Below are 20,111 nucleotides of genomic sequence, written 5' to 3' on the forward strand. Positions count from 1 at the left end.
AAAACACCAGAGGGAACTGAAGCAGTCCTAATCCCTCTCCTGGATCTCTCCTGTTAGTAGTATGTGAAAAGCTAATAGTTATCATTAGAAAAACAGGAGTGGCGAAATGAACCAAATCTGATGGATTAACACTATTCACCACCTAGTCACTGATTGTTTACATTCTGCTGATGGTATGTGTCTTTAGTGATGTTGTGCATATTTGTCAGATCAACTATTGCGCAACTGTTTCCTTTGATCCTATGCCCTCTGATGTCGTCTGACGTATGGATGAAGCATATCCGAAAAGCTCAGAGGAATAGGAATCGTGTTACAATAAAATCTAGTATTTTATGAATGTTACATGAATTTTCACAAAAAATATGTATAACATTCTGTTCTCTGTGGGAAGTGAATGTCTAAATGGGCACTTAGATGGAAAGTGGTGTTTTAGGAAATGCAGCTACTCAATAAATAAACTATTTTATAGGCAGCCCATAAACCAAGAAAATAGTATAATTGACCCATGTCGGTGGCTTTTGTAGTGGGATTCCATTATTTGCATTACAATCAATGATTTTCTCTCTTTCTTAACAACAGATGAATGTTGATGCACTACAGCCTAGGTGACCTTAACAAGCGAAAGAAGCAGCAAAGAGAAATCAGTCAGATTTCCCCTGTCTCTATTGATTAGCCTGTGGAAATGTAGATGGACAGAGTGGACTAAACTCTGTTTTGTGGGTGCAAAGGTGACCTTGTCTCTTTGTAATTACAAAAAAACGAGTGTAAATAATAAGCGCTCTGTCGAAGATGGCCTGTGAGTGATTAAATTCTTTAGAGGGCGATTCAAATTCATTTGTTCCTCTACCAAGGAGAGAAAAAGAGGCCATTATTAATTTAGCAAATTAGGGCACATTGGAAGCAATATCGCATGCATTAAAAAAAACGTTCCCGATTAGTAGCTTAGCATGAAAAACTCAACCCCCTGAAAATCCTGGATGCATGTCAGAGAGACAAAAAGTTGGACCTGACCCTGCGAAGCTAGGCATTAAGCCACTAATTGCAATTAGAATTGAGCCTTTGATGAATAATAGGTGAATGTCTCTGAGTATTACTCTTGAATGCAAATGTTCAGAGTGATTGCTTTTCTTTCTCTCGTCTAATCCACACTCATTGTCTAAAGGTGTCAGAGATTGAATGACACCGATAATGTTAAGCATTTCCAGAACCTAAACCTCAGTTCATTTTAGCTACGTTATGTTTGACAGTGGAGTTGATGAAACGATTAACTGTTACTAGTGTATTCCGAATCTACATCCATGGGCCCTCACAAAAACACGGGGTATACTTAGGAAGTATATTCATCTGTAGTTATGCCTTGAGTATTGACTATTTATTTCAACTTTTCATTTGCTCTTGGTTAAATAGTAATATGAAGAAGGAGCTGACATTCAAACAATGTTCTTAAACCATCTTGTCTCTTCTTATAGCGACTTTTCGAAGTTGTTCTGTACAGCACGCCTAAGTGCACTCAAAACAGTTTGATAGCAGGATGACAAACGAATGTCCCTTGTTCTTACCTATAGTATATGATATTGACTATGAAGGCGGTGGAAGTAATAATGATAATAGTAGGATTATGATGATAGGCTGCTGGCTGCCAGTTCATCTCCACCCTCCTTCAGAACCGGCGCCAGGATAAAGGTGACTAAGGGGGCAGTTGAAATCGGTGAGGGGGAACCATTTTTGGCGGTTCTTGCATCGGAAATATATTGAATTCCGCTCATATCACGCTATACCAAAATAAACATGGAGTTCAAGTGCAGAGACTCCGAGACCATTGAGTGCTTTTGAAGTGACAGGTTTGGCGCGAAATCTGTAGCCCATCTCCGCTTCTCTGTATAGGCACAATGGACAGCGTCCTACATACTAAAGCAAGGCCATTTTGGTAATGAATATAGGCTACAAGAGAGATGGGGTAATTCACCTATTACAAACAGCCTATGTGAATGCAGCCATACAGACAGCTGTCTAAACAAAATAATGCAAACTAAATGCTGAAAGTAGGAGCCTAGATATTCATGCAAAACAAAAATACTGAATAGCAGTTTGGCTTAGAATACAGACACAACTGCGAATACAAACGAATGAAGGCGAACCGAACAAAACAGCGGTAGGCCCACTATAGGCCTATAAACAAAATATCATATTGATAAAGACATGACACAATGTATATTTAGGCTAATCACATTAACATTAAACAAAAGCAGTAAACAAAAGGCGAATGCAAATAAACAAAACAGCTTACTAATAAATACTGTTGGCCTATTCAAACATGGAAAATCATGCCGCTCATGAGTTCAGCAATACACACAATACACTTGGCACAATACACTTCTGTGGACCAAGTCTCTAATGGCACCCTATTCCCTATAAATAAGTAATTTTGTCATTGCATACCCTAGGTTTTTGCTTAAAATGATGCCACAGGCTACACCACCAAGATACTATTGTTTCTTACCTTTTCAGAAGAGTTGCAGCCTCCTCGATGCTCTGTCAACATCCTGAGTAATTGATCATTCCAATCTCCCCAAAATGTTGTAAGATGCACCTCAAAAAAACGTTTGGATTAGTTGAGCTTTTTTTGGGGTGTAGCATGCCTTGTCTGTGCTGACTGAACACGTATGTTAAAGTGGGAAATGTGTTATTTCCAGCTGCCTATCATTAAACAAGTGTTGACACCTCAGTTCCCACTGCACTTAGAACTTGTTTTAAATGCTCTTTGCTTGATGCGTGCCTAGCAAATCCATTGGTTCTATCAATAGAATGCTTCCAGTTAGGTGAAGGCCTTGTCTGAAACTGTGAGATCAGGTTGCTGCTTTAGCATTGGACCCAATACAGAACGTTCGACATTGGAACAAAAATGCAGCATCTGCAGGAACCGAGTACTCCAGCCACTCTCTTCCTATAAACCAGTTGCTATTAAATGAATTAGCTGGTTAGAGAAAAATAGGCTAATAACACTAAAACGCCTTTTACATCTAGCTAAGAAGCTAACTAAACTCTCTAGTGGTGGGCCGTGAGGCAGAGTTGAGTGAAGCAGCTTCCACTGTAAACCTGACCCTGTCCTTATAAATCACAATAAAATATTACAGGCGGAGGCATAGAACGTTATTCACCTAGCCTAACACATTATTCACATAGCCTATCACAGCTGAGCAGCGTTTTTCCCCCCACTTGTTATGGAAACCCAAAGGAGTCATACCTAACCGCCCAGTGGCTTTCCATAGCCCCCCTACACACAAACACACTCCATAGCGGTTTCGCTCTATCCATGATGCTGATACAGCGCAGAGGAGATACAGATTTCGCGCCAACCTGTCACTAAATCATTTGGAATACGGAAATTGAGAGGGCACAAGTTTCAACTGACGGGGCTAAGCCCCCTTTTTGCCCCCTCGTGGAGCCAGACCCGCCCTCCTTGCTCCTAGCTACCTCAACATGAGGATAAAATACTATTTGGCTGGCAGCCAGCTTATCTACTGTCACTGTGCTGGCTTCCATTAGGCTTTTCACACTGATGCCTATGTCTCGCTATGATGAGTCCTTGGACTTGGGCATTTACATGCAAAACCTTTTATTTCCTCATGGTTGCTGGGGTGACAAAGGGTATCGTTGCTTATTCCACCGACCACATTTTAGGCCTAAAAGATAAGAATTATAAAGCAAATTATTTATGGTTAAGCTAATGAGTTCTGCATTCCCTTGGAGTGTAATTGAAACTGTTTCATTCCTTGTGTAGTCATTTATAATTAATGTATAAAATCTTCATATTTTAAATGAATTCTTTCCAAATTTCTGTTGGATTTTCTCAATCTTTCAAGACAACACAGACAGACATTCCAGGTAAAGATTCATGTCATGGGTGTAATCAGGTAATATTCATTATAACATTATCAAACAATGCCTTAAAGCACAAATTATGTGTGGGAAGCTGATTCACGTAGGTGTAAGCTTCTCATTAAAAGTAAAATACGCTTGTTTTAAGTTTGATTTTAATAACTTTTTCCCCATTTCCCATTTGTATGTGGTTTTAAAGATGAATGTGGTTCTCTCTTTGCGTTTCTAAAAACTCTCCAAAAAATGTCTGATTAAATGAATCTATCGATATACCACATCAAATAAAAAAAACATTTTTATTGGTCACATACACATATTTTGAAGACGTTATCGCGTGTGCAGCTAAATGCTAATGTTTCTAGTTGCAACAGTGCAGTAATACAAAAGAGCAATGTCAGAGTCCGGAATATATATACTGCATATATATACACTACCGGTAAAAAGTTTGCACACACCAACTTGTTCAAGGGTTTTTCTTAATTAAAAAAAAAAAAAAAAATCTACATTGTAGAATTATAGTGAAGACATCAAAACTATGAAAAACACACATATGGAAACATGGATTAACCATAGAAAGTGTTAAACAAATCAAAATATATTTTATATTTGAGATTCTTCAAAGTAGCCGCCCCTTGCCTTGATGACAGCTTTGCACACTCTTGGCATTCTCTCAACCAGCTTCATGAGGTAGTCGCCTGGAATGCCATTCAATTAACAAGTGTGCCTTGTTAAAAGTTAATTTGTGGAATTTATTTCATTCTTAATGTGTTTGAGCCAATCAGTTGTGTTGTGACAAGGCAGGGGTGGTATACAAAAGATTGCCCTATTTGGTAAAAGACCAAGTCCATATTATGGCAAAAACAGCTCAAAAAAAGCAAAGAGAAATGACAGTCCATCATTACTTTAAGACATGAAGGTCAGTCAATACGGAAAATGTAAAGAACTTTAAGAGTTTCTTCAAGTGCAGTTGCAAAAATCATCAAGCGCTATGATGAAACTGGCTCTCATGAGGACCGCCACAGGAAAGGAAGACCCAGAGTTACCGCTGCTGCAGAAGATACATTCATTAGAGTTAACTGCAACTCAGATTGCAGCACAAATAAATGCTTCACAGAGTTCAAGTAACAGACACATCTCAATATCAACGGTTCAGAGAAGACTGCATGAATCAGGCCTTCCTGGTCGATTTTGCTGCAAAGAAACCACTACTAAAGGACACCAATAAGAAGCAATGGACATTAGACTGGTAGAAACCTGCCTTTTGGCCTAATGAGACCAAAGTTGAGATTTTGGTTCCAAACGTCGTGTCTTTGTGAGATGCACAGTAGGTGAACAGATTATCTCTGCATGTGTGGTTCCCACCGTGAAACATGGAGGAGGAGGTGTGATGGTGCTTTGCTGGTGACACTGTCAGTGATTTATTTAGAATTCAAGGCACACTTAACCAGCATGGCTACAACAGCATTCTGCAGCGATACGCCATCACATCTGGTTTGCACTTAGTGGGACTATATATTTTTTGCCGACACAAAACACACGTCCTGGCTGTGTAAGGGCCATTTGACCAAGAAGGAGAGTGATGGAGTGCTGCATCAGATGACCTGGTCTCCACAATCACCCAACCTCAACACAATTGAGATGGTTTGGGATGAGTTGGACCGCAGAGTGAAGGAAAAGCAGGCAACAAGTGTTCAGCGTATGTGGGAACTCCTTCAAGACTGTTGGAAAAGCATTCCAGGTGACTACCTTATGAAGCTGGTTGAGAGAATACCAAGCATGTGCAAAGCTGTCATTAAGGCAAAGGGTGGCTACTTTGAAGAATCTAAAATCAAATATATATGTTGATTTAACACTTTTTTGATTACCACATGATTCCATATGTGTTATTTCATAGTTTTGATGACTTCACTATGATTCCACAATGTAGAAAATAGTAAAAAAATAAGAAACATCCATGAATGAGTAGGCGTGTCCAAACCTTTGACTGGTACTGCATATGATGGTGTGTATAGACAGTATGGACAGGATCTGAATAGAAAAGGTATGTACAGCAGTAGTCATATAGCATGAGCCTTGACTAGAATACAGTATATACATATGAAGTGGGTTAAACAGTATGTAAGGTACAGGGTAGAGTACCGGATGGTAGCCGGCTAGTAACAGTGACTAAGTTCAGAGAAGGGTACTGGGAAGAGTCCAGCTAGTGTTGACTATTTAACAGTGATGACCTGGAAATAGAAGCAGTTTTTTAGTCTCTCGGACTCAGCTTTGATGCGCCTGTACTGTCTCTGCCTTCTAGATGGTAGCGGGGTGAACATGTAAAAGCAGACTAATTACAACATGGCCTCTTTATTTTTTTCCTTCTCATCATCCACTCAAAATATTTCATGAAAAGCTGAACGACGAAGGAACATTTGGTCATTTCCCTTGTGACGACCTGCAATTGAAATGAGACAACTTATTAAAACATGGATTGCCAATTAGTCGTTATTAAAACAAACAAAAAATTAAACAAGAGGGAGAGCATGACTTGAAATGCAGAAAGACAGGGAATTGTTTGAGTCATGATGAGGCAGGGCAGAGCTGGATGGCAGAACACAACAGACGAGAACAGCCAGGTGAGGTCTGAGATACAGACGGGGAACTGTGGAGGGAACCACAACCAAGGGCCTAATTACCCAGCATGTTAAAGCTGGGTCTCACGCCCAAACAAGCATTGTCGGAGTGGTCCCTCGGGAGATTGACAGCAAAAAGAGGCAGGTAGTGAGGAGGAGATGTGCTGCTAGTGCTGACAGTCAAAGCTCGTAATGCAAAGTCTCCGTATTGTTGTCCTTTACTCAGCTATCTCAGTAAGATAATCATCTTCATTTCAACGTGTTCTAATTGAATGATTATGATCTGTCTGTCTGTGGGCGTGTGTGGCAGTGTCTTATATCCCACATCCTCATTTCAAAACAGTTATGGGACATAGAGGTCAATGGGTTAATGGATTACTTTATTGACCACTTTACTGCCTGTATGTCCTTAGAGTTTGACATTGTTGAAGAGCATGAGGCGACTAACGATCGGTGCATCAGGAATAATGGCGTGTCAGGGGTGTCAAGAAGGCCAGTCAAGAAGAACTCCACAGAGAATCAACCTGATTTAACAGAGAACCTGTCCCTCTCTATGTACCGTGTGTAAACGGAGACAGGAGGAATCCAAACTGAACAGTGATTCATGAAAATATCCTTAAAATATATACTATAAATAGAGGTAGCGTGATAGGAATGATAATTTCCTGTTTTATATGTGTGTGATGAGAGTGTTAATTGTCTTGCCAGTCTTGGTCTTATGGGCATTGACTCAAAGAGGTGCATCTGTGATAGTGTTAGCCCCTCGGCATGCTGGAGGTGAATTAATAGGCATACCATGGCACCTTTTCATATTAAACTAAACCTTTCCACAGACTCCACTGTCCAGACCAATGAACGTGGTGCTGTGGGGCCAGACAGGACCTGACAGGAGGACAAATCGCCTCGCTTTTCACTCCTCTTTGAGCAGCACCTCACCTATCTCTCCCGTCACATTAGAGGAGATGCGCCATTTCATCACCCGGTCGATCCCCCACAGCACTGGCCGGCTGCTCCCCATGCCCCCCTCCCAGCCACCCCATGCTCAGAGAGCCTCATCTACATATGGCTTCTGGCCTTGCTCGCCAGCCCTAGCCCCCCGATGAAGAATCACTGTGTCAAACGGGGAGCTCATTAAACTTTTATACCYAGATTGTTGTGCTACCCTCGGCCTTCCCGGTATCCGTTCCCCCACAAGCCCCTTTGGCTTTTTGCCCTCCAGGCAGAAAGCGTACGCAAAATCCACATGGTGGTGGGTTCAGAAATGTGGTGAAAGTAGGAGGGTAGACATGGAAAATGAGCTGATTCCCTTATTACAATTTAGGACATGCATCAGATTCGGCTTGACCACAGGCCCTAGCAGAGAATCTTTCCAGAGTGTGTTAGACACTGAGCTATTAGATCATTAGCACTGCCTCCGGTGGAAATTCCTGTTACATCGTTAGGCATCTCCTGGCCTTTAAGAATCCAGCCTTCGGGAATGTTGCTCTGTCTCCTTCTTGCGTGTCCAGATCCAGAGCCAAGGTCCTCTCGTGTTGCTACTCTGAGAATCATGCACTGATACCTTCCCTTGGGAACAGATTTGACCAATCATCCGTCAGAGGAAGAGAGAAAAAGACCTCTGGATCCATTGATCTCACCTTCAGGATGCATGACTGTCAATAGAGCTGTGGATGATATATCAGGCAGAAAGCTTTCTCAGCGATTCTCTAATCTCTGTTTCCCTGACAGTAATCCAGTTTGATTTTGGTTTAATCTGCTCAACATAACATACTACACTTCCACATGCAAGATGTCCTTGTGAGTAGCAAACACAAGAAAATCGGCCAAACAAATTTGTCCCAACAAATCCCTGTGAATATCAATCATAATCCAGCACACCATAAACGATGAACATTATCCTGTGCAAATCATAATCAATCATTGGAGTCTCATTGTTGTCCTAAGAACACAAAATAGTACTGAAAGAGATGAAACTACCAAACATGTGGATTTGAGCTGTATTTAAATTACCAATAGGGGCCAGCAATAGCATAGATGTACACCACAGTAGTTAAGTGTTGACTCCCTGTCTAGACAATCCTGTTTGTCTTTATGTGACATCTCAGTAATGTGTTTTAACACCCATCCACCTCCTCTTTGCATACAATCTGCCCTCAGCATCGCCAAGACTAAACGTCTAAAAGCGTTTTCTCAGCCACCTACCCTAAAGCGCCAAGCTGTGAACTTAAGCAAAAGGTCATCGACCCACAGTATCTGTGAATGAGATGAAACCCATGTCCAGAGCTGCTGATAAACACCTGTGATTATCATTTGGTTGGGGAAAGAGAGGCGGGAAACAAAAGAGAAGGAAAGGCTCTGCTGATATAGAACGCCGCTGTTAGAAGCGGCCCATTTGATTGTCCAATGAGTCAATTCATAAACAAAGTTAGTCAGAGGAGGCCTCTATAATTTGATTGTATTCAATTAGAGATGTACAACTTGAATCGATTGAAATTGTACAGCATCTTTTCTATCATATATAGTCATTTCAGAGATAGGCATCTCCTGTCATGCTTAAATCTGGCATATTTCCCACTAATTAGTTCTATGTTCGCTCATTGGAATATAACACCCTTTACCGTCAACAGCTTTCATAAAATAAGCTATTTGGTGTCCTGCTCCTACGAGCTACAACACAGCAACACTGTGGAATCGATGAATGGACAGCCCACTGAACAAATATCCCAGCTCCAGTACATATTAAAGGTCAAACGCTCAGTGGACAATATCACTAATAAGTGCGACTGTTATACGACTGTTATCTCCACCACCAATTTGTAGACATGTGCTGTGATAACCTCAACTGCCCTTCAAATTAAGCTAAAAGCCAACACTCAACATGTGACTGCGAGTGGACAGAAATGGCTGCACAAATGTGACAGCAACCGCAATAGGCAGTGGAATGATGCTATTAGGCTCTGAGACTTGCATAGAACACAAAGCGATTGGGATTAATCCATTAACCTTGGGTTGGGATGATGCAGACCATACCAAGGTTCATCGAAAAGTAAATGGAAGCATTTACACTAATGTTTCAGTGGAAAATAGGCCTTTAATGAGGTGTGAGTGCTGCTTTGCAGTGCGGTTGTGGACGGAAAGGACATTTGATCGGGTGGCACTACATTGCTTCTCATTACTGAGCTAAATGAGTTCACATTCAGCCGCTTAATTTAGCCATTTCCACTAAATGTGTATTTGGGAAATCAACATGGCCGCTTGAAATAACCTTTGTGCAGAAGCTATTCATTGCACAGTTTCAACTGTTTAATGATTGGGAAGACCCAGAATAGTGTCCCTACTGCTCTTCCTTAGACATGGGTATCAACAAACAGTTGACATTAGCACTACATTCACTAAAAGACCTCAATCACAACAACAGCCAAATGATACATGCAAATGAAGTAATGATTATCTCATTAGTAGTTCAAAAGTAAACACATTTAAGGAAGTGTGATCCATGCAAGGTACAGTACCACGCAACACAGTGTAGAAGGCGGTGAATATCAAGCAGACACAGTGCTGAGTAGGCTAACAAAGATTGCACTGTCACAGGATGGGAAAGTGACAGGTTATTTTAGATCGGAGTTGAGAAGGCAGTGTGAAGTTTAGGCAAACTCATCAGGGTTCAAACAAATGATACATTTTAACTAGGCAGGATATGCCTCTGCTCAGAGATCAGTGATGTGCCCTTCACTCCAGTCCCAAACTGCTTCAATTAACTCTTTAATCAACTATACATTTCCCCCCTATCTAAATCAACTTCTTTTGATACATTTTTGTCTGTTCACTATAATTCAGCTTTCAGCTGCAAATAAACCGTACTATATCTTCATAGCTCTGTTCATGAGTTCCATTACATAGAGTTACCAACTCTACATTCAGACAGCAGGTAGAGTCTTTTTAGAGCTCTGCAGTGAGGAAAGGATTGACCACAATCCCTAATGTTTAACTAAGTCTATATAATAACAGTTCATATGAAACCAGTTACATCTGTTACACAGAAAACCCAATCTCTCCCATCATTCATCATTAGCGAAGTTTACGTACCAACCCATTCAGCGACATGTACTCAAACGCACACTCTCTCCTGGAACAAGCAGCCCATCCCATAATGTACGTGTGTCGACCAAGACAGCGCCTCCACACGCCTGCAATTTCATCTTGATCATGTGAACAACAACGACGAGCCCCACCAGGGACACTATCACTCTGTAGGCAAAAACCCATTTCTGTTGGGAGCTCAGAAAACCCAGATGCAATTTGATGAGGCGAAGATTTCTGAGAGTGGGTACCACCGAATAATTTCCTTCTCTCAAATTACAGGTTTGACATTTGAGAGATTTACTACTTGTGAGTGCACTCTCACCTTTTCCCTTCTTTTTTGACGTGACTAATGGAGGCTGTGAGCGATCCTCCTGCAGTGGAGAAGAAACAGTGGTGCAACGCATCCTCCCCTCACCTTTCCCACCTCAACTTCTTCAAGTGGAACATGAGTTGTGACACGTGAGAACCTCTCCTGACGATATCACTGTTAATATCCAACCTGACATAATAACAAGGAGCAAGGACACAGAGGTTCACATACTTTAAAATGGGAGGAAATAGCAGTTCTGGCATTTAAAAATGAATTGCAGTTGCATGCCTGAGACCTTTGCCTACTGTACAGCATATGAATGATAAATACAATTCTCCCCGCAACTTTCATCAGTACCTATTCACATTTTAGCTGACCTTCTCCTCTTCCCTGTTCCATGTGTAATCTAACCTTAGTTGGGAGGTTATTTCACAGTTCGAATATAATCAAACTGCCATTGCACCGAGATTTTGAGACATTTTGATGTGATGAAGGTTAAAGCTATCTTCCTCTTTTTTCATCTCTTCTAACATAATCTGTATGGCTTCATATAGCTTGAAATGCACAGCGTCTGTCTACAGCAAAGCAGCAGAACCCTACTGCAGTCAACCCCTGCTGTAATCTAGCAGAGCCCAGCTGTTTCAGCAGAGCAGGGGTGGCCTTTATTACGCAGGGTTCATAGAGGTCCGCCTGCAGCCGCCTAGACCTTTTCTTTATCGCCGCGGCCCAGTGGAGCACGGTTTCAGGCACATGTGACTGCAGGAGATCGAGGGCGGGAGGAAGACACAGAGAGACATAGAGAAAGAATGAGAGATCCCTGGCAACTTTAAAACAAAATCAAATCAAATCAAATTGTATTGGTTGCATACACGTGTTTAGCAGATGTTACTGCAGGTGTAGCGAAATGCTTGTGTTTCTAGCTCAGACAGTACAGTAATATCTAACAAGTAATATCTAACAATTTCACAACAAATACCCAATACACACAAATCTAAGTAAAGGAATGGAATGTATAAATATATGGACGAGCAATGTGAGAGCGACATAGAATAGAATAGTATAGAATACAGTATACAGTGGGGCAAAAAAGTATTTAGTCAGCCACCAATTGTGCAAGTTCTCCCACTTAAAAAGATGAGAGAGGCCTGTAATTTTCATCATAGGTACACTTCAACTATGACAGACAAAATGAGAAAAAAAATTCCAGAAAATCACATTGTAGGATTTTTTATGAATTTATTTGCAAATTATGGTGGAAAATAAGTATTTGGTCACCTACAAACAAGCAAGATTTCTGGCTCTCACAGACCTGTAACTTATTCTTTAAGAGGCTCCTCTGTCCTCCACTCGTTACCTGTATTAATGGCACCTGTTTGAACTTGTTATCAGTATAAAAGACACCTGTCCACAACCTCAAACAGTCACACTCCAAACTCCACTATGGCCAAGAACAAAGAGCTGTCAAAGGACACCAGAAACAAAATTGTAGACCTGCACCAGGCTGGGAAGACTGAATCTGCAATAGGTAAGCAGCTTGGTTTGAAGAAATTAACTGTGGGAGCAGTTATTAGGAAATGGAAGACATACAAGACCACTGATAATCTCCCTCGATCTGGGGCTCCACGCAAGATCTCACCCCATGGGGTCAAAATGATCACAAGAACGGTGAGCAAAAATCCCAGAACCACATGGGGGGGCCTAGTGAATGACCTGCAGAGAGCTGGGACCAAAGTAACAAAGCCTACCATCAGTAACACACTACGCCGCCAGGGACTCAAATCCTGCAGTGCCAGACGTGTCCCCCTGCTTAAGCCAGTACATGTCCAGGCCCGTCTGAAGTTTGCTAGAGAGCATTTGGATGATCCAGAAGAAGATTGGGAGAATGTCATATGGTCAGATGAAACCAAAATAGAACTTTTTGGTAAAAACTCAACTCGTCGTGTTTGGAGGACAAAGAATGCTGAGTTGCATCCAAAGAACACCATACCTACTGTGAAGCATGGGGGTGGAAACATCATGCTTTGGGGCTGTTTTTCTGCAAAGGGACCAGGACGACTGATCCATGTAAAGGAAAGAATGAATGGGGCCATGTATCGTGAGATTTTGAGTGAAAACCTCCTTCCATCAGCAAGGGCACTGAAGATGAAACGTGGTTGGGTCTTTCAGCATGACAATGATCCCAAACACACCGCCCGGACAACGAAGGAGTGGCTTCGTAAGAAGCATTTCAAGGTCCTGGAGTGGCCTAGCCAGTCTCCAGATCTCAACCCCATAGAAAATCTTTGGAGGGAGTTGAAAGTCCGTGTTGCCCAGCAACAGCCCCAAAACATCACTGCTCTAGAGGAGATCTGCATGGAGGAATGGGCCAAAATACCAGCAACAGTGTGTGAAAACCTTGTGAAGACTTACAGAAAACGTTTGACCTCTGTCATTGCCAACAAAGGGTATATAACAAACTATTGAGATAAACTTTTGTTATTGACCAAATACTTATTTTCCACCATAATTTGCAAATAAATTCATAAAAAATCCTACAATGTGATTTTCTGGATTTTGTTTTCTAATTTTGTCTGTCATAGTTGAAGTGTACCTATGATGAAAATTACAGGCCTCTCTCATCTTTTTAAGTGGGAGAACTTGCACAATTGGTGGCTGACTAAATACTTTTTTGCCCCACTGTATACATATGAGATGAGTAATGCAAGTTATGTCAACATTATTAAAGTGACTAGCGTTCCCATCCATTAAATTGGCCAGTAATTTCAAGTCTATGTATATAAGCAGCAGCCTCTATGTGCTAGTGATGGCTATTTAACAGTCTGATGGCCTTGAGATAGAAGCTGTTTTTCAGTATATCGGTCCCACCTTTGATGCACCTGTACTGACCACACCTTCTGGATGATAGTGGGGTGAACAGGCAGTGGCTCGGGTGGTTGTTGTCCTTGATGATCTTTATGACCTTCCTGTGACATTGGGTGSTGTAGGTGTCCTGGAGGGCAGGTAGTTTGCCCCCGGTGATGCGTTGGGAAGACCGCACCACCCTCTGGAGAGCCCTGCGGTTGCGGGCGGTGCAGTTGCCATACCAGGCGGTGATACAGCCCGTCAGGATGCTCTCAATTGTGCATCTGTAAAAGTTTGTGAGGGTTGTAGGTGCCACGCCAAATTTCTTCAGGCCCCTGAGGTTGAAGAGGCGCTGTTGCACCTTCTTCATCACACTGTCTACGTGGGTGGACCATTTCAGTTTGTCAGTGAAGCTTTCCACCTTCTCCACTGTGGTCCCGTCGATGTGGATAGGGGGGTGATCCCTCTGCTGTTTCCTGAAGTCCACGATCATCTACATTGTTTTGTTGATGTTGAGTGACAGGTTGTTTTCCTGCACCACACTCCCAGAGCCCTCACCTCCTCCCTGTAGGCTGTCTCGTCATTGTTGGTAATCAAACATTGGTTCCTCACATGAAATAGTGCAGTTAAACAATCTTTTCAACTTAAAGAAGTATTCCTGAGTAACGAATGACTGAGGAAAACCTGAGAACAGCTCCTGAAGCAATTTCATGTTTAAACCCTTCCCTCAGCACAGCTCGGCTGTTGGAAGAAAGAGATAAAGAACATCAGCGACAGATGCATCTTTAAAGGCTGCCAATAACTCAGGCTAAAGTATACTGAAGGAGCAGCATTTGTTCCATAAGCTCAAATCATGTTCATGCAGTTTTCCTGGTCCTGAGGATAGTTTTTTATGTACTCAGTGTTTTCCAGCATTATACAGCTCCAGATGGCAGAAGAATGGCCCACCGTTATGTGAAATCTTAAGTGCTTCAGAAGTCATTAAATATGAGGTTGCTGCCTAATGTTTAATTGGACGTGATTTTGTTTCGTTTTGCCAAATTGAAACATAGCAATGTTGCAATTGCATGTAATTGCTTTTAGTGAATGCTACATGCCCTGAACTGAGAGAAGACTTTATATTACTAACAATATAAGGCATGGATGGATAACTGCCTAATACTGTTAGATTCCCACCATCCCGAAGCGATCAACATTGAAAGCCATGACATTATCTAATCGGGAGCCGGGGACTATAAGGTTCCATCTGCATTTTTATAGTTATTGACATAGCCTTGTTTTGTTCAATGTTCTCTACCTAGTAGGTACTCTAAATTCCCCAATTCATGTTGTTAAGTTCAAAAGAATACAAGATAAAAAATAGCTGAAAACATTCAAACCAATGATACTTTGTAACTTCAAAGCCAATTATCTCAGAACCCTCTTGTTGCAGATAGAACCTTATAGTTCCAAACTCTCGCAATGACAATTAGCATGTCATAAAAACTAACATTTTTACATGTAATTATGGCCAGCCGTAGAGAATATTTGTATTTCTGGATCTTTGAGGAAACGAGGACATGCAGGCTGAGGATTTTTCCAGGAAATTCCAAGCCTCTGCAGGGTACTTGCCTAAATAACAAGCTGACTTGGACTGACTTGTCATATTTTAATGAGCATCCATGAACACAAACAGCAGACAGATGACAAGAGTATTCTGGCATGACAAATCACAGCCTGATCTTCAGTCAATCTTCAATGAAAAGAGATGAGGGGTAATGCGGACACCAAAGCCCTGTGCCTTGGTCTGAGGAAGTGATGTTTGGACAAATAGAGCACAGCTCTTATGACCTCAGCCTCCCAGGACAGACTTTGGGACAAGCTTACAGATGTAAACTCTTGCCCAAAAGCAGGTGCCAAGTACAGGGAAGTGGGTCTCTGTGCCAGGCCTCTGGGAGAGCGCACACACACACTCGTGATATGAGTGAGAACTACCTGGGTGTGCCAGAGGGGAATCAATTAGAGCCAAGTGTGATGTTGTGTATGGTGTAACAGTGATGTAGCAGAGATGCTGTTATAACTGCAAAACAGTGATCTCCACAGAAAAAGATCACGCTAGGTGCCCTAGAAAGCCATGACAAACAATGCAGTAGACAATAACCTACCTGCACAAAGTAAGTCCCAATTACAACAGACCAATTGTTCTACAACCTTTCTACAAACCCAAAACTTTCAGAACAATGTATGCTATGAAGTTTTGGTATAATTTCCATGGTAGGTTAGCAGACAAAGTGTAATTGGCAGCTTAAAATGAAAACTTTCTACCCCAAAACATGTATCAAGCGGCAGTGGAAAGTAAGAGTGACAGGCTTTCAAAATGAACCACAGATAATTGAAAAACAGGAAAACTGACAGTGAGAAACCAAAAGTATGAGAGAAACAGAGAGTCAATTACCTATGGGACAAGAGTGTATCACAGTTTTGAGTGATCGGGGAAACCATTTAATGCAGGAAGTTAGAGCCAAGGCCCCTTGTTGAGTGGCAGGCATCCCACAGCGCTCCATTATCCTGGGCCTAGATGAGGCCAAGGAAATGAAATGGTGGACGGGTGTCAGAAGCTGGGAGGGATGCCAGCTAACACGGAGCCTGCGGACCCCACGCTGGGCATGGCGTAGCCCGGATTAGGCCGCCATTAAAGCTCCTCCGTTCATCCTATCAGTCCTTCGGCAGGGGTCCTCACCTCTCTGAGCTCAACAATACCTCCCATGAAGGGTTAAAGATGTGTTAAACACTGCCAGGTGGACTTTAGCCATGATCCCAAAGCTCAGCAAAACACTATGGAGAGAGTCATCCATTTCATCCAGTGTTTCAATCTTCTTGGTGCAGAGTATCTCGCTGAAACATGTCCACACATGTAAGACTGATGGAGAATGTTCTGTGGTGTAAGCAACAAGAAGCTATTTTCTGTTTTTTAGGAGTTATTATTGAGTTTCGAACCCTCACACTGCCATGCTGCTGCTTTCGACCAAGTTTCACACAGGGGGGTGGGGGTGTGGACCAATGGTAACCGTGTAGAGATTCTTGAGGGGAATATCAAAAACCTTGAACTAACTTTGATGCTGTGTCAGTGTTGACTACATTGGTCCACATTATATTTCACCCATTACAGAAATAACAAACTGATAACAGGGCATCTAGTAATTTTGTAATCTCACCCAGGTAGAGATCGACCACGCTGGTTGTGTTTGGTGTTCTCTACGGGTGAGGTGATCCATGAAAGCAGCATCCCTGTCACTCCTACCTCTGCGGGACAAGGTTGGGGGACAGTGGGAGGTCATGGCAATTACTCTATGTTGCTCCACAGAGTGCACCATGGAAGTCATACATAATTCATGGTGAGGCTGTCAAATTAAGCTTTAGCACTACACATTTGCTATTACCAGATGCCACTGAAAAACTGGCCACATGAGCAGTGTTATGCAGACGAAAATGGCATGGTTATGGAAAAAAGGTCATGTTCATTTTATTTATTTTTATTTCACCTTTATTTAACCAGGCAGGCCAGTTGAGAACCAGTTCTCTTTTACAACTGCGATCTGGCCAAGATAAAGCAAAGCAGTGCGACAAAAACAACAACACAGAGTTACACATGGGATAAACAGACGTACAGTCAATAACACAATAGAAAAATATATGTACAGTGTGTGCAAATGTAGTAAGATAAGGGAGGTAAGGCAATAAATAGGCCACAGTGGCGAAATAATGTACACAAGCTCACAGAGACACTTAAAACACGAAACACACAGAGAGACCACCTCACCCCATGTGTCAATCTTGTTTGCACGGATACATATATTTAAGATGTGCACATGAGTGCGGCAAAAACACCTCTTCGACTGTCAAGGAAGCCGGACTCCAAGGTCGKTCCATGGTCAAACACATTACAGGACCATTTCAGAGCCCGTTAAAAGCCTCTTATTATCCTAAGAACTCATTCCAGATCCTCAGATTCCTGTGTCTGCGGCATGGCCCTCGAATGAAGGCTGTGATGATCTACAGGAGTACCAGGATGAAGTGAACCCCAATACAGTTATTCTGATGGATGGCCTCCATAACGATTGACTCATTTCTCACTAAATGAAGTTCCCGAAAAAGAAAGCGCAAAGGCTTTGATTCATTCAAATTGGTCGAGGACGAGGATAAGCTGAGTGATTTAGGGTGACATGACGTTGCTGATGTTCCCGGATCTGCGCTTAAGTAATTCCGTTATGTGATCAGCGATAAATAATTGCGAGAAAAGATAATAGACATGAGTGATGTGACTCACATTTGTTTGGTTGTTTTGACATACAGTCATTTGTGCAAGTGAGGGAAAATCCTACTCAGTCTCCGAAGATTTCAGAAAAACAGAAAAAAATTGTAAAAGCCGTGGAACATTCACCACTGTATGGCTATGGGTAGAGAGAATACCCATAAAAAATAAATTGTTTTTGATGATTGAAACCCTTATCTGAATATGATTAACTCTGCCTCTCTACAGTGCTGGTGGCAATGAACGTCAATCTTCTGAATCGTGGTGAGGAAATTAAACCAGAGAGCAGCCTTGTGATATGGCACGAGAGGATTTCCTCCTGCTCGTTCGACCGCAGCACAAGCTCCTCATTACTTCCCAGACCATGAAGAGAGAGCACTCACCTTTTTTAACAAGCCCCAGTAAATGTCACACTGTAATTTGACAAGAACACATTTCCTACGGTGAAGGTGTTTGGCAGCAAATTTTGCCTGCAAATCATCCCTCTACAAATCCTCTCTTTAATGCTCGCCCCAAAAAATACATTGGAAAGGATATTCCTAAAATAATGGCATCCAGAGACAGAGATCCAGTTGGTAAATGTTGATCGAGACATTGCGGTCATGGACGGACCCTGTTCAATGACCCCATGCTGTAAAAGGAACATTGATCCCTGTAGATGACACTGCCATCAGATTTCTATCCACTATCAGATGATGATGACAGTTACAGTATACTGATGTGGGACTAAAACAGTCAAAGGGCTGTGCATTAAGAATGGCAATGTTATGTCTTACACAGCTGTTCAGATCTATCAGCTTAGAGTCTAAGTGATTCGTCTGACCTTCAAAACCATCCTGTGTCCATTCTGTTAAGTTCATGACATAGTAATGGGAGTTTGAGGTAATGGGTGTCTAGTTTTGATATAGAAAACATCAGTGTGCCGATGGATGGTGGGAAGTGTTTTTTTTATGCCCAAATACTAGATATCCGGCTCACACATAAAAAGCTCAGACTGTTTTGGTTTCAAGATGGAAAACCCACAGTGGATGGAGACTACAGGCCCTCAAATAGCTCTCATGTCATTGAAAAGTCATGGTAATACTTAGTATAGTTGCGCTTATACCTGTGTAATAACATGATAATTACCTGTACAGTAACATTGCAATTACTTCTATGACATCTCAATTATTCCAATTCCACACTGTTAGAGATACTGTGCCATATCTACCGCCTAATGATGTTTGGAATGGTGCAAAAGACAGCCCGATCGTGATAATGCATTTTACGATTTCAATTCTATTCATATTTTCAAGTATTAAAACAGTAACATTAGACTCCAGCTTGTTATGTACTGATTCATGTTACCATACCAGAACGCATGAATTACTTTACATCTATAAGGAATGTATATGTTGGGATCAATGAAGGAATATGGAAAGTTACTGAGAGTGGAAGCTTCATATTCTGTCCCATGTTTCTGAGAAGAGAGGTGAAAGGCAATTGTTAGTCTCTGATCAGGCAGGCCGGCTGTGGAACTAGGGAGGAGTGAGGAATGCGTCTCGAGGTCAAATCAACAGATGAAGTGAGAAGAAACCTCTGGGAGGGGGGCCAGAGAGGCCCACCACAATGCTTCTCCTGCTACAGTACTATCTCACACATACATGCCATGCCATTGAAGGTTTTAATAACAGTCTGTGACTACACCAGTGAGAGGAACCAATCAAATTCCTGCCTAGAAACAGAGATATATTGGTTGTCTATGTGTAAGGAGTTGACCACGCCTATTAGAAGGTTATAAATATATGTGCTTGTGTAATCATGCCTTGTCTTTGCAGCTGTGTGACCCAGTGGGTGAATAAACTTGTTTTGAGCTTTTTCTAGATGTCTGTTTGAGTTTTTACTCAGTTTGTTCAGAACATAACAGTTCAAATCAATTAGCATTAAGATATGGTATGAAATTCATATTTAATTGCTCAATGTTCTAGCAGTGGTTGCCTCAGAAACTGAGACTGCAGAGAAACATTTAACAGAGATGTCTAAATATATCTACACAAAGTCTTTATCTGTTCCCTGGCTGATAATAAGTCCAGCGCTGCAACCTGGTCTCAGA

This window comes from Salvelinus sp. IW2-2015, linkage group LG15 (assembly GCF_002910315.2).
Source record: "Salvelinus sp. IW2-2015 linkage group LG15, ASM291031v2, whole genome shotgun sequence".
In the NCBI taxonomy this organism is placed as follows: Eukaryota; Metazoa; Chordata; class Actinopteri; order Salmoniformes; family Salmonidae; genus Salvelinus; species Salvelinus sp. IW2-2015.